The 12,918-nt window shown below is 44.9% G+C and overlaps 1 protein-coding gene across 2 annotated transcripts in view; it reads right to left on the bottom strand.

Moving 5' to 3' along the window:
* Positions 1 to 12,918, bottom strand: part of FUBP1 (far upstream element binding protein 1) — a 1,223,929-nt gene that overhangs the window by 468,739 nt on the left and 742,272 nt on the right. The window lies entirely within an intron of this gene.

Genomic DNA, 12,918 nt, shown 5'->3' with positions numbered 1-12,918 from the left:
AATCAGTAACATTTTTGGCATCTCGTCTGACCTTTAGGAGTAAACTGAGAAGGACAGGCAGTGGGGAAAAGCATATACTGTTAGATTTTTCCAGCTGAAGGATAGGGCGTCCACTTTCCATGCTTGCTTGTGATAAATCCTTGTGCAAAATCTCTGCAATTGGCAGTTGAGAGGGGAGGCAAAGATCTATATCTGGGCATCCCCATTTCCTTATTATGCTGAAGACTTGTGGCTCCAGTTTCCATTCGTGGGGATCCATGAGGTTTCTGCTTAGTCTGCCAGAGAATTTGTTTTTCCTGGCAGGAATTGTGCTTGCAGGTGAACTTGAAAAGCCATTGCTGTGTCCCATAAGGTCATTGCTGGTCTGCATAGGGGGTAGGAATGTGTACCCTTCCTGCTTGTTTATGTACCACATGACCGTAGTGTTGTCTATCAGTTAATGTCCTGGATGAAGCAGGTCCTTGAAAGTTGTCTGGGCATTTTGAACAGCTAGCATCTCTTTTTGATTGATGTGAAGATGCATGTGGTTTGCAGGCCATGTGCCCTGAATATATTTTCCTGCCATATGGGCCCCCAGGCATAATCTGATGCATCCGTTGTCAGTGTCTGTCTGGCTGTGGGTAAACAGAATGGCAGACCCTTGTTGTGGTGACAGGCTTCTGCCCATCATAGAAACTCCTGTTGCAGGCAGGGAATGAATGCTATTACTGTCTCCAGGCTGTGGCAACGCTGAGTCCAAACACTTTTTAGATACCACTGTAGTTTCCTCATATGCAGTCTGGCATATGGAATTAGTAGAATGCAGGATGCCATGAAACCCAAGGCCTGCAGGATTTTCCTTGCAGATAAGTGGGTTTTTGTTGCCAATTTCTTGAAGTAGTCAGTTGCTTTTGTTTGTCTGGACTGAGATAAACCATCTGGGCAGTTGCATTTAAGCTTGCACCCAGGAATATTATCTCGAGGGCACTAGTTTCAAATTCTTTTCGTTTACCGTGTACCCTAGGCCAATTAGTAATCTTTTTACAAACGCCAGATGCTTTAGAAGAACGTCTTTGTTCTCTGCTTGAATTAGGCAGTCGTCCAAGAAGGGATATATTTGAATTCCTTTTTGTCTGCAAAACGCAATTACTGGTGCCAGGCATTTTGTGAAGACCCTGGGCACAGTAGATAAGCCAAAGGGCAGTGCAGAGAACTGGTAATGCATTGAGCCAGCAATGAATCTGAGGTATCTTCTGCAAAACTGATTGGGACATGCAGGTATGCCTCTTGGGTCCAAAGTTACGAGTCCAGCCTTCTTGCCCAGCATGGCCAGTAGCTGCTGTAGAGTCAACATCTTGACTTTTGGAACTTCCAGAAATGCATTTAGTATAGACAGGTCCAGCACTGGTCTCCAGGTTTTGTCCTTTCTGGGTACTAGGAAAAGTCTGGAGTAAAATCCTTGCCCCTGCTCTTGTTGTGGTACTTGCTGAATGGCCCTGTCCATGAGGGCTGTAATTTGTTTTTGTGCCTCTGCCCATTGATTGGATGGCAGGTCTGGCATACCTTTTGACCTTGGTAGAGTGTGAAAATGGAACCTGTAAGCCTTGGGACACTATGTTCAGGACCCATTTGTCTTGGGTAACCATTTGTCAATTTGATGAAAAAAGTGCTAATTTTCCCCCTAAGGGGGCTGCCAAAATAAAAGTGCTTGGATCTGATAGTGGAAAGTCATTGGGACAGTTTCCTGTAAGGTTGTGATTTCTCTTCTCCGCTTTTGGAAGTAGGAGCACCCCATTGTTTAGGCCTGCATGAGCCTTGGGGCCGAGATCTGCCTCTGGGACACCTGTATCTGCCTCTTTGTGGTCTGTGACACTGGAAAGGACCAATTTTTAGAAGGCCAGTTACTGCTAAACCTGGGTGGCTGTACCTATAAGAAACCATTGACTGTCTGCATGGATTTTGCTTTATCCTCCATTTTTTCCAACACCTCTTCTGCTTTAGTACCAAAGTGTCATGCTGTAATGGTGCATCTAATAATTTTGCTTTAACATGATCAGGCAGATTCTGTTCCTTTAACCAAGCATGCCTTCTAATCACAGAACCTGTAAGTGCGGCCCTGCAAGAGGGATCCAGTGAATCATAACCACATTGCAAAGTATGCTTTCCTACTTGTTCAGCTGCATGCAATAAATCCTGCAATTCCTTGTTCTCTGAACATTCAGTATTTGTAAACTATTTCTGTTTAAGCAGTGACATTAAATATTGCTGATATTTAAGCATATGAAACTGCCAATTTAAAGCCCTTACAGCCAGGGTAGCAGAAGTGTAGACTTTTCCCCCCCCCATCTGTCTAGAGCCCTAGAATCCCTATCAGAGGGGACAGGGTTTTTTTGCAGTGGAAGCTTTAACCCCTTTGGGACCCTGAGATATAGTTTCTGGGTCAGCAGCGGAGTTTTTATATAAGAATTTATGAGAATCCGGGACCCTGTAGTATCTGCCTGGCTTAGCAAATGCAGGGGGTAGAGAGTCAGGGGACAGGACGGACTCTGACAATGCATCTACAATGTCTAGAACAGGTGGAATAGCAAGGGGTCTGTGCTGAGGAAGTAGCAGAAAGTCTGAGCCTTTTCTTAGATTCAGAATAATCTTGGCTCTCCCAGTGGAAATGCTCCCTTATGGTATGCAGGGTTTCCCCAAAATAATAATTCTCAGGAGAGGCTGAAGGAATGGATTCTTCAGCATCAGAATCCTCATAGGGAAGCATGGAGCAATCCTATTCAGAAGAGGAATCAAAGAAAATAGAAACCTGATCAAAAGAATCATACTCTGTCTCTTGCCTAGGCTTCTTATCAGGAAAGGGATGGGAGCCACTGATCAAATTAATTAGATCTTCGGCCATTTTCAGCATCTTTTTTTTAGGCATGGAAGTCTGAGTAGGAGAATGCTGTACTTGTTTCTATGTCTTTAGAGCTGCTTTAGTCTTTGAAGCTGAAGATGGCTTAATATATAGTTGTGTTGGTCTGAAGACACCCATAGAAGCCGATGCCTGCTCAGCAGCTCCAGACCCATCTGAGGGAATGATCTCAGAGTGTCTAATACCTTGAGTATCCAGAGGCCAGGTCGGCTCCACGTGGGAGTCGGAAGCGGCCTGTGGCTCTGAGGTAGCGGGCGCCAGGGGCTGCGAAAGCGCCTCACTGAGAACCGGCGACTGGCCTAGCAGAGGCCTAGTCTGTTTTGGACCTCGGATGCCTATCCTTTTCCTTGTCCTTGCGTTTTTTGCAAACTCCGGTTGTCGGCTGGTCCGACGGCGTTATATAATTAAATCTTCGGCCAAAGTAATGAAATGCAAAATCGAACAGACGCTAGATAGTGCATTGGTTAAATCTAGCACAAAACCGACAGCTAGCAACTTTGTGATCAGGGCCTAGGCAAGGAATACAGTAAGAGTGAAAATCCTTATGAGGTATTTGCTTCCCACAAGAAATACAATGGTTAACTTTTTCTGACATCGGTCTGGAGCAAGAAAAAAACTTTCCCCAATGGCGTACTTAGCTTTAAAGACTTCGGTTCTGAAATCCGGATTTGAAAATCTCAGGAGTCGGCCGACTGGCACTTGCGAACTGCTTATGCTTCGGGCACCGCACGGCAAGAAAATGGCGTCTGCTGCATCTTTTATACCCCTGGCGCACTGATGTCAGGGAGGAGGCGACAGCAATAGACGCCGGACCTAGACTTTGGAATTCTGGCCGATTGAGGGCAGCCTGCCAGCAGGATAACCCAAGAGTAATGACTGCAACAGTGAAACACGATGAACATCTACAGTGGCAAAGCCTGCCCTGGATTTGGGGAAGAGAGGCAAACAATAATGCTTTGTGAAGGTATGAACAGAGCTCCAAGTAGCAGCTTCTAGAATGTCTTTGGTTGGAACCCCTCTGAGAAAAGCTGAATTAGAGGCAGCCCTGGTGGAATGTGCGCTGATCCCCCCCGGGCACAAGTTTACCATGGTGCAAGTAGCAAAAACAAATGCAGTGGCTTGTCCACTTAGAAATAGTCTGCTTTGATATAGCCTACCCCTCTGACCCTGTAGCAAATGCTACCAGTAGTTGCCAAGACTTTCTTAGAGATTTGGTCCTGTTTAAGTAGAATATTAGTTGTCTGTGTACGTCCAATGAATGCAGAATCCGCTCCCCCTTGTTCTGCGGATTTGGGTAAAATGTTAGCAGGTGAATGGTCTGGTTAAGAACCACACTGGATACCACCTTAGACATAAAAGGATTGGCCCTGAGGGACACCCTGTCTGGGTAAAATATAATAAAATGCTCCACTGGCATGAGGGCCTGTAGTTCTGAAACCCTTCTTGCTGAATTGACGGCCAAGAGAAAAGCTGTTTTACAAGATAAAAATTTTATATCCGAAGAAGCTGCTGGTTTCAAAAGGAGGCAAGGTGAGTTTTTCCAGCACAAAATTGAGGTCCCATACAGGAGTTGGTGATCTTCTGGGAGGCCTTAAATTTTTGGCCCCTCTAAGATACTGTTTTAAGCAGGGAATGAGAAAAGAGGGGAGGCTCTGCGTTGTAATGAGCCAAGATGGCAGAGGCATGGATTGTTATTTAAGATAGGCCCTTGTCAAGCATCTCAGTCAACTATTGTAAAATCTGAGGAATATTGGGCTTCGCTGCATCTGTTCCTTGTGCTTGGTTCCAAGCACAGAATCTCTTCCATTTGTCAGCATAAGATTTTCTAGTACTAGTCCTTCTGGCTTCCAAAATGACATCCATCACAATTTACTGAAAGGTGTTTGAAAAATTAATCAGCCATGCTGCAAGATTCAGAGTTTGGACCGGAGTGTGCAGAATTTGATTGTTTTGCTGAGACAGCAGATGAGGTATTTGAGGCAAGTACGTTGGAGAAAGTTGATACATATTCCTTAGAAGTGGGTACCAGTGCTCAGTCCGGAGCAACTAGGATCATTTTTGGCTTTTCCTGTCTTTTAGTAAGACCTTAGAGAGTAGAGGCAGAGGGGGAAAGGCATAGACTGATAGGTTTTTCCAGCTGAAGGATAGGGCATCCACTTTAAATGCTTTTTTGTGATGCGTTCTTGTGCAGAATTTGTCCAACTGATAATTTTGGGGAGAGGCAAATAGATCTATGTCTGGGCACCCCCATTTCTGTGTTAACATGCTGAAGATTTGTGGATCCAGTTTCCATTCGTGCGGGTCCATAAGATTTCTGCTTAGGTCATCTGCCAGAGTATTTTATTTTCTTGGCAGGAATTGAGCTTGAAGATGTATTTGGTAAGTCAAGGCTGTTCCACAAGGGCATGGCTAGTCTGCAAAGGGGTAGGAATGCATACCCCTCTGCTTATGTACCACCACTGTGGTGTTTGTCCATCAGTAGTTGTCCTGGATGAAGTAAGTCCTTGAAGGCTGTCAGAGCATTCTGAACAGCTAGCATCTCTTTCTGGTCGATATGCAGATGCATTTGGCTTAGGCTCCATGTGCCCTGAATGCATATCCTCCGCCAGGTGGGCACCCCAAGCATAGTCTGATGCGTCTGTAGTTAGGGTTTGGGTGGCAGGGGGTAGAGTGAATGACGGTCCCTTGTTTTGGTGACATGTCTCTGCCCACCAAAGAAACTCCTGTCGTAGGCAGGGAATGAGAGGAATCTGATTCCAGACTGACAATGTCGACTCCACAAACTTTTAGGTACCATTGAAACTTCCTCATATGCAGTCTCGCATATGGAATTAGTAGAATGCAGGATGCCATGAACCCCAAAGCCTGCAGAATTTGTCTTGCAGATAAATGTAGTTTTGTTGCCATTTGTTTGAAATATGTTGTCAGTTGCCTTTGTCTGGTGAGGTAAGCCATCTGGGCAGTTGTATTCAAGCTTGCACCCGGGAATGCAATTATTTGAGAGGGTACCAGTTGTGATTTCATTTATGGTGCACCTCAGGCGTGCTAGAAGCCTTTTTTTTACAAATGCCAGATGAACAAGTGTGTCCTTGTCCTCTGCTTGAATAAGAGTCATCCAGATAAGGGTAAATTTGAATGCTTCTTTGCAGAATGTGATTACTGTTGCCAGGCACTTTGTAAAGACCCTGGGCACAGTAGAAAAGCCAAAGAGCAGTATGTTGTCAATGGTCTGTCCGGCGTGAGGTAAGCCATCTGGGCAGTTGTATTCAATCTTACACCCAGGAATGTCATTTGAGAGGGTACCAGTTGTGATTTCTTTTCGTTTATGGTGTACTCTAAGCATGTTACAAGCCTTTTTACAAACACCACATGTTGAAGAAAAGTGTCCTTGTCCTCTGCTTGAATGCGACAATAGTCCAGATAAAGATAAATTTCAATGTTTCCTTGTCTGCAGAGTGCAATTACTGGAGCAAGGCACTTTTGTAAAGACCATAGGCGCAGTAGATAAGCCAAACAGCAGTGCAGAGAATTGGTAATGCAAAAAACCTGCTTTGAAGCGGAGGTATCTTCTGCAGGATTCCCTTATTGGGATATGCAGGTATGCCTCTTAAATCTAGAGTTACTAACCAAGCATTCCTGCCTAGCATAGGCAGTAGCTGTTGCAAAGTCAGCATTTTGAATTTTGGAATGTCCAGGAATGTGTTCAAAAAATCGATAAGTCCAGTATTGGAAGCCATGAATTGTCTTTTCGGGGTACCAGGAAAAGTCCTGAATAAAAACCTTGTCCTTTTTCCTTTTCTGGTACCGGTTGAAAAGCTCCCATATCCATGAGGAACACGACTCGTTTCTGGGCCTCTGCCCACTGCTTTTATGGCAGATCTGGCCATCCGTTTGGAATTGGCAAAGTATGGAAATGAAATATGTACCCCTGGGATACTATGTTTAATACCCACTTGTCCTGGGTAATTAACTGCCAATTTTGCGCATGATGTGCTAGTTTTCCCCCCAAGGGGGCTTCCAAAAGATAAGTGCTTGGTGATGGTAGAGGGAAGTCATTGAGACTGCTTACTGTAGGGTTGTGCTTTGTTTCCTCCAGATTTGGAGGTGGAGGCACCCCATTGCTTTGACCTGCAAGAACCCTGTGATTGGTATCTGGAGCCTTTTGAGCACCTGGATTTGCCTTGAGTGGCACTGTTGGACACGGGAAAGGACCAATTTTTAGAAGGCCAGTGTCTATTGAACCTGGGTGGCTGCACTTGCAAGAAATCTTTTACAGTTTGCATAGATTTAGCTTTGTCTTCCATTTTCTTTAAAACCTCTTCTGCCTTATTACCAAACAGACTATCATGCTGCAAAGGGGCATCCAACAATTTAGGTTTAACATAAGGGAGATTTTGCTCCTTGAGCCAGGCATGCCTTCTAATCACAGATCCAATAACGGCGGCCCTACAAGAGGCCTCCAAGGAATCAAAACCACATTGCAAGCTATGTTTTACAATCTGTTCTGCTGAATGCAATAATTCCTGTAACTATTTGCCACACACTCAGAAAATCATTTTCTGTTTCAGTAAGCCCATAACATGCTGATATTTAAGCATATGAAACTGGCAGTTTAAAGCCCTGATTGCCAAGGTTGCAGACGTATAAACCTCCTTTCTCCATTTATCCAGCATCCTGGAATCTCTATCAGAGGGGTAGGATTTTTGGCTGTAGAGGCCTTTATACCCTTGGGACCCTGAGAAATAGTTTCATGATCAGCAGCAGGATTTTTGAATAGGAATTTGTGCGAGTCAGGAACCTTGTAATATCTGTCTGGCTTTCTAGGAGCCGGAGGCAAGGAATTAGGAGCCATGCTTCATTCCGAAAACACGTCTAATACAGGAGGCATTGCCAAAGGCCTATGCTGAGGAAGAAGGAAATCCCTAAGCCTCTTATGATTCAGAGAAGTCCTGACTCTCCCAGTGAAAATGTTCCCTTAAAGTATGCAAAGTCTTTCCAAAAGAATAATCCTCAGGAGATGCAGACGGGATGGATTCCTCTGCATTAGACTCCTCATAGGGTGGAATAGAAAATTCCTGATCACAAGAAATAGAAACCTGACCTGAAGATTCATAATCCGTACCTTGTCTAGGCCTGTTAGCAGTAAGGGGGTGGGGGGGTGGGTGATAATTACCCATGATTAAGGTAATTAAATCTTCAGCCATTTTGATCTTTTTTTTAGGCATAAGGGCCTGAGCACGTGGCTCATGCGTCGGTTTTTGGACAGATATTTTTGTTGCTGGCGTCTGTTTAACAAAAATGTTGAGGCCTGAAAACACCCTCAAAAGCCGGTGCCTGCTCAGTGGCTCTGGACCCATCCAAGGGAGAGACATCCACGGGTTCAACACTGAGAATCTTGCGGCATACTGGACTCAGAATGGGTCTCGGTAGAGGCCTGCAACTCAAAAGTAGTGGGTATCAGGGGCTGCCAATCAGCAACTAGCTTAGGAGAAGCTTTGTCATCGGTTTTGGACCTAGACAATCTGTCTGTCCGTTTTTTTTGTGAACTCCGGTAGTCTGATTGCTAACCGACATTTCAGGATAATTAAATCTTATACCAAAATATTTAGAAGCAAAAATATACCTTGGTCATTTCTTCAGAGTGCTTGAGTTCCTCCAAGCAGTCTGAAGTAGTACGTTGGTTAAATCTAGCAAAAAACCGACAGCAAGGCACGTTGTGATCTGGGCCTAGGCAAGGAATACAGTACAAAAGAAAATCCTTATGAAGTATTTGCTTCCCACAAGTAATGCAATTAACTTTTACTGACATCGGTAAGGAGCAAGAAAAAGTTTCCCCAACGGGGTACTTACCTTTAGTTTGAAGACTTCGGTTCTGAAACAAATACAAAAATTTCAGGAGAAGGCCGACCGGCACTTGCTAACTGCTTCTGCTTCGGGCACCGCGCAGCAAGAAAGACTGAATAAAAAGGCGTCGGCTGCATGTTTTATACCCCTGACGACCTCACGTCATGGAAGAGACAGCAACCGACACAGGACCAAAGACTTTTGTTATTCAGGTCAACTGCGGGCAACCTGCCAGCAGATTACCCAAATGTAATGACTGCAACAGTGAAACATGAACATATGAAGTGAACTGGAAGTACAAGAAATCTGCCTCCGTTTTAGAGAGTTCCTGGAAGAACAGCCCTTGGACCCCTCAAAGCCCAACGATACCACTTCTGGATTGACAAGATTCTTGTAAAGGTGCTTGGAGGAACTCAAGCACTTTGAAGAAATGACCAAGACACCTGAAAAAGTACAGTTGTATACACTTTCCACAAATGTAGATGTTGCATTCACTGTTGCAGTCATAACATTTGGGTTACCTGCTTGCAGTAGCCATCAGTTGGGCCTGATTAACAAAGTCTTGGGGGCTGCATCGGTTGCTTTCTCTTCTTCCATGACATCAGGTCGTCATGGGGTATAAAACATGTAGCAAACGCCATTACATCACTTTTTCTTGTCCCAGATGCTTTAGCATAGTAAAGGAGAGTAGAGGTATAGCCAAAGAAATCAGGGGGCTGGAGGGAGGGTAACCAGGACTGCGACAGTGAATATACTCCAACATCTACATTTAGGGTAAGTGTACACAACTGTGCTACGTTCGTGTTTCACTGTTGCATTCATCACATTTGGGTAGATTCCCAAAGATAAAGATGGCAGGAGGAATCTAGATAGCATTAGGACCAGCTGTAAGACCCTGCAAGACTGCAGTGGCAAAGCTAGCTCTGGATTAAGAGAAAAGTGGCAAATGGTAATTCTTGGTGAAGGTATGTACAGAACTCCAAGTAGCAGCTTCTAGTATGTCCCTGGTAGGGACACCTCTGAGAAAGGCCAGAGAGGTAGATGCAGCCCTGGTTGAGTGGGGGTCTGATCTCATGTGGGATAGGTTTTCCATGGTGCTTATAGCAGAAATGAATGCAATGGCCTATCCATTTAGAAATGGTTTGCTTTGAAATAGCCTTCTCCTCTGCCCCTGCGGCAAATGCCACCAGAAGTTCAGACTTCCTTTGAGGTTTAGTCCTGTCCAAGTAAAATCTAAGTTGTGCAGTATCAGTTCCCCTTTGTTCTGTGGATTAGGAAAGAAGGCTGGCAAATGAATGAACTGATTGAGCGCTACACTGGATATCACCTTGGGCAAGGAGGGATTGGTTCTGAGGGACACCCTGTCCACAAAAAAACGAAAGGCTCCACTGCCATAAAGGCCTGTAAATCAGATACCCTACTTGCTTAAGTGATTGCTACAAGGAAGTTTTCCAAGGAATTTTAAATCTGTAGTAGCAGCTGGCTTGAAAGTAGGAAGAGTGAGTTTCTGCAGTACAAAGTTAAGGCCCCAGGCTGGAGTTGGGGCTCTCCTGGGTGGTCAAATTTTTGGCCCCGCTGAGGAACTGCCTGAGCAGTGGAGGAGAGAAAAGGGGAAATTAAGAAGTTATCTACTCACCATAAAGTACAGTTTTGTACCTACCATAAATGTAGATGTCCGAGAGGAATGCATCTGCAGTCATTACAAATGGGTTGTCCTGTCGTCAGGCAGCCCTTCGGTCGGCCGGATTCCAAAGTCTGGGTCTGGCTTCGGCTGGTGTCGCACTTCACCCGACATCATTGCGGCAGTTTTCAGGTATAAAGGCATCAGCCGACGCCATTTTCCTCAGTGTTTCTTGCCCCAGATGCCAGGTGCCCTCTTGGTAGGCTAAATTTGGATAAATGCCAAAGTTTCCAAATAGTAGAGAGCAAACACACAAAATAAACATGTATGTACATATATACAAGCAAATACACCATAATAGATTCCCCCCCAAGCTAGCTGAAGATTGGTAAGTACCCTAGGAGTACCTCAGAGGGGAAGGAGGGTGGGTAATCCCGACTGCAGATGCATTCCTCTCGGACATCTACATTTATGGTAGGTACAAAACTGTACTATGTCCTTCAAGGATGCATCTGCAGTCATTACAAATGGGTAGAATACCATAGCTAAACTAGGGAGGAGGACATGAGAATAGATTATGGTGTAGTCAGGATCCCTTGCAAAACAGCAGTGGCAAAGCCAGCACGGGATCTAGAATATAGAGGTAAGTTATAATGCTTGGCAAATGTATGCACGGAGGTCCAAGTAGCAGCCTCTATAATGTCCTTGGTAGCCACTCCTCGTAAGAAAGCTGTGGTAGTGGTTGTGGCCCTTGTGGAGTGAGGCCTGATGTTCTCTGGAGTTTTCTTTCCATGGTAGGAGTAACAAAGTCTAATGCAATTTCCTATCCATTTGGAGATTGTTTAGAAATTGGTTTTCCTTTTCCCGTTGCATAAGCTACCAGAAGTTGGTCAGTTTTTCTATTGTTTTTTGTCCTGTCCAGGTAGTAGCGTAATTGTCTGTGTACATCCAAGGTATGTAAGAGTTTTTCTCCCCTGTTCTGTGGATTGGGGTAGAAGGTAGGAAGGTGGATAGCCTGATTTAAAGAGACTCTGGATACCACCTTAGGCATAAATGTAGGATTTGTTCTCATATACACTATCTTGGTGGAAGATCAGGAAGGGTTGTACTGCCATTAATGCTTGTAGTTCAGAGACCCTTCTTGCTGAAGTTATTGCCAGCAGGAAGGCAGTCTTCCAGGATAGGTATTGTAAGTCTGCTGTAGCTGCTGGCTCGAAAGGAGGCAGAGTCAGTTTTTCTAGCACAAAGTTCAAGTCCCATGCTGGCAATGGAGGTTTCCTGGGAGGTTTTACATTTTTAATTCCCCTCAGAAACTGTCTGAGCAGAGGATGCGAGAAGACAGCAGGATCCAAGCTGTATTGTGCTGAAATAGCTGATGCATGTATCTTGATGGAGGAATAGGACAGGCCTGTGTGGTAGAGCTCAGCCAAGTACTCCAGGATGTTGGCTATGTTCACCAGTGTCACATCTTGCCCTTTTGCAGCGCTCCAGATGAGATATCTTTTCCATTTTGAGGCATAATTCTTTCTTGTTGAAGGTCTACGAGCCTCCAGGATTATGTCCTTAACCCTTTGGGATAAATTTGTGCTAATTTCTGTCATGTGATGTTCCAGGCAGTTAGTTGCAGAGTTTTTAGGCTTGGATGCAGAATGTTGTAGTTGTTCTGTCAGCAGCAATGGGATCAGTGGTAATTTCCATATTTGTTCCCTGGACATGATCCTCAGAAGTGGGTAACAATGTTGTCTTGGCCAGTCTGGGGCTATCAGAATGATCCTCGGACGTTCCTCTGATCTTGAGAAGTACTTTGTGTATCAAAGGAAGTGGTGGGAATGCATATGCTGTCATGCTTTTCCAACTGAAGGATAGGGAGTCCACCTTCCAAGCAAGTGGGTGGTAAGTCCTTGTGCAGAATTTCTTCAACTGGTGATTGCATGGGGATGCAAACAAGTCTATCTGTGGTAATCCCCATTTTCTTGTGATGGCTTTGAAGATGTCCGGATGCAACATCCATTTGTGGGCATCTGTCATAGTTCTGCTTAATATGTCTGCTAGAATGTTTTCCTTCCCTGGAACATAAATAGCCTGTAACTGAAGGTTGTAACCCAGAGCCACATCCCATAGGTCTAATGCCAGCCGGCATAGGGGGTATGAGTGTGTGCCTCCCTGTTTGTTGATGTACCACATAACTGTGGTGTTGTCTGTCCTTATCAACAGCTAGCCTTCGTGGAGAAGAGGTCTGAATGCCTGGATTGCCAATTTTACTGCCATCATTTCTTTTAGATTTATGTGCAGATGCAGTTGGTCTTGAGTCCATCATGTGTGCCCCCCAACCGAGGTCTGAGGCATCTGTCGTGATAGTTTGTCTTGGATGACTTTTGCTGAAGGGCAGTCCTGTGTTTGATTGGCAGGCCTGTGCCCACCATGAGAACTCTTGTTTCAGGCATGGAATCATTGGAATTTTGGTTTCCAGGCTGTGCTTGTGCGGAGACCACAAACTCTTTAGGTACCACTGTAGCTTTCTCATATGAAGCCTGGCATGAGGGACCAGGATTATGCAGGA

This window comes from Protopterus annectens, chromosome 10.part0 (assembly GCF_019279795.1).
Source record: "Protopterus annectens isolate FY-2018-M chromosome 10.part0, PAN1.0, whole genome shotgun sequence".
NCBI lineage: Eukaryota > Metazoa > Chordata > Ceratodontiformes > Protopteridae > Protopterus > Protopterus annectens.
Note: the sequence above shows the minus strand (reverse complement) of the source record. Positions and strands in the feature narration are given on the sequence as shown.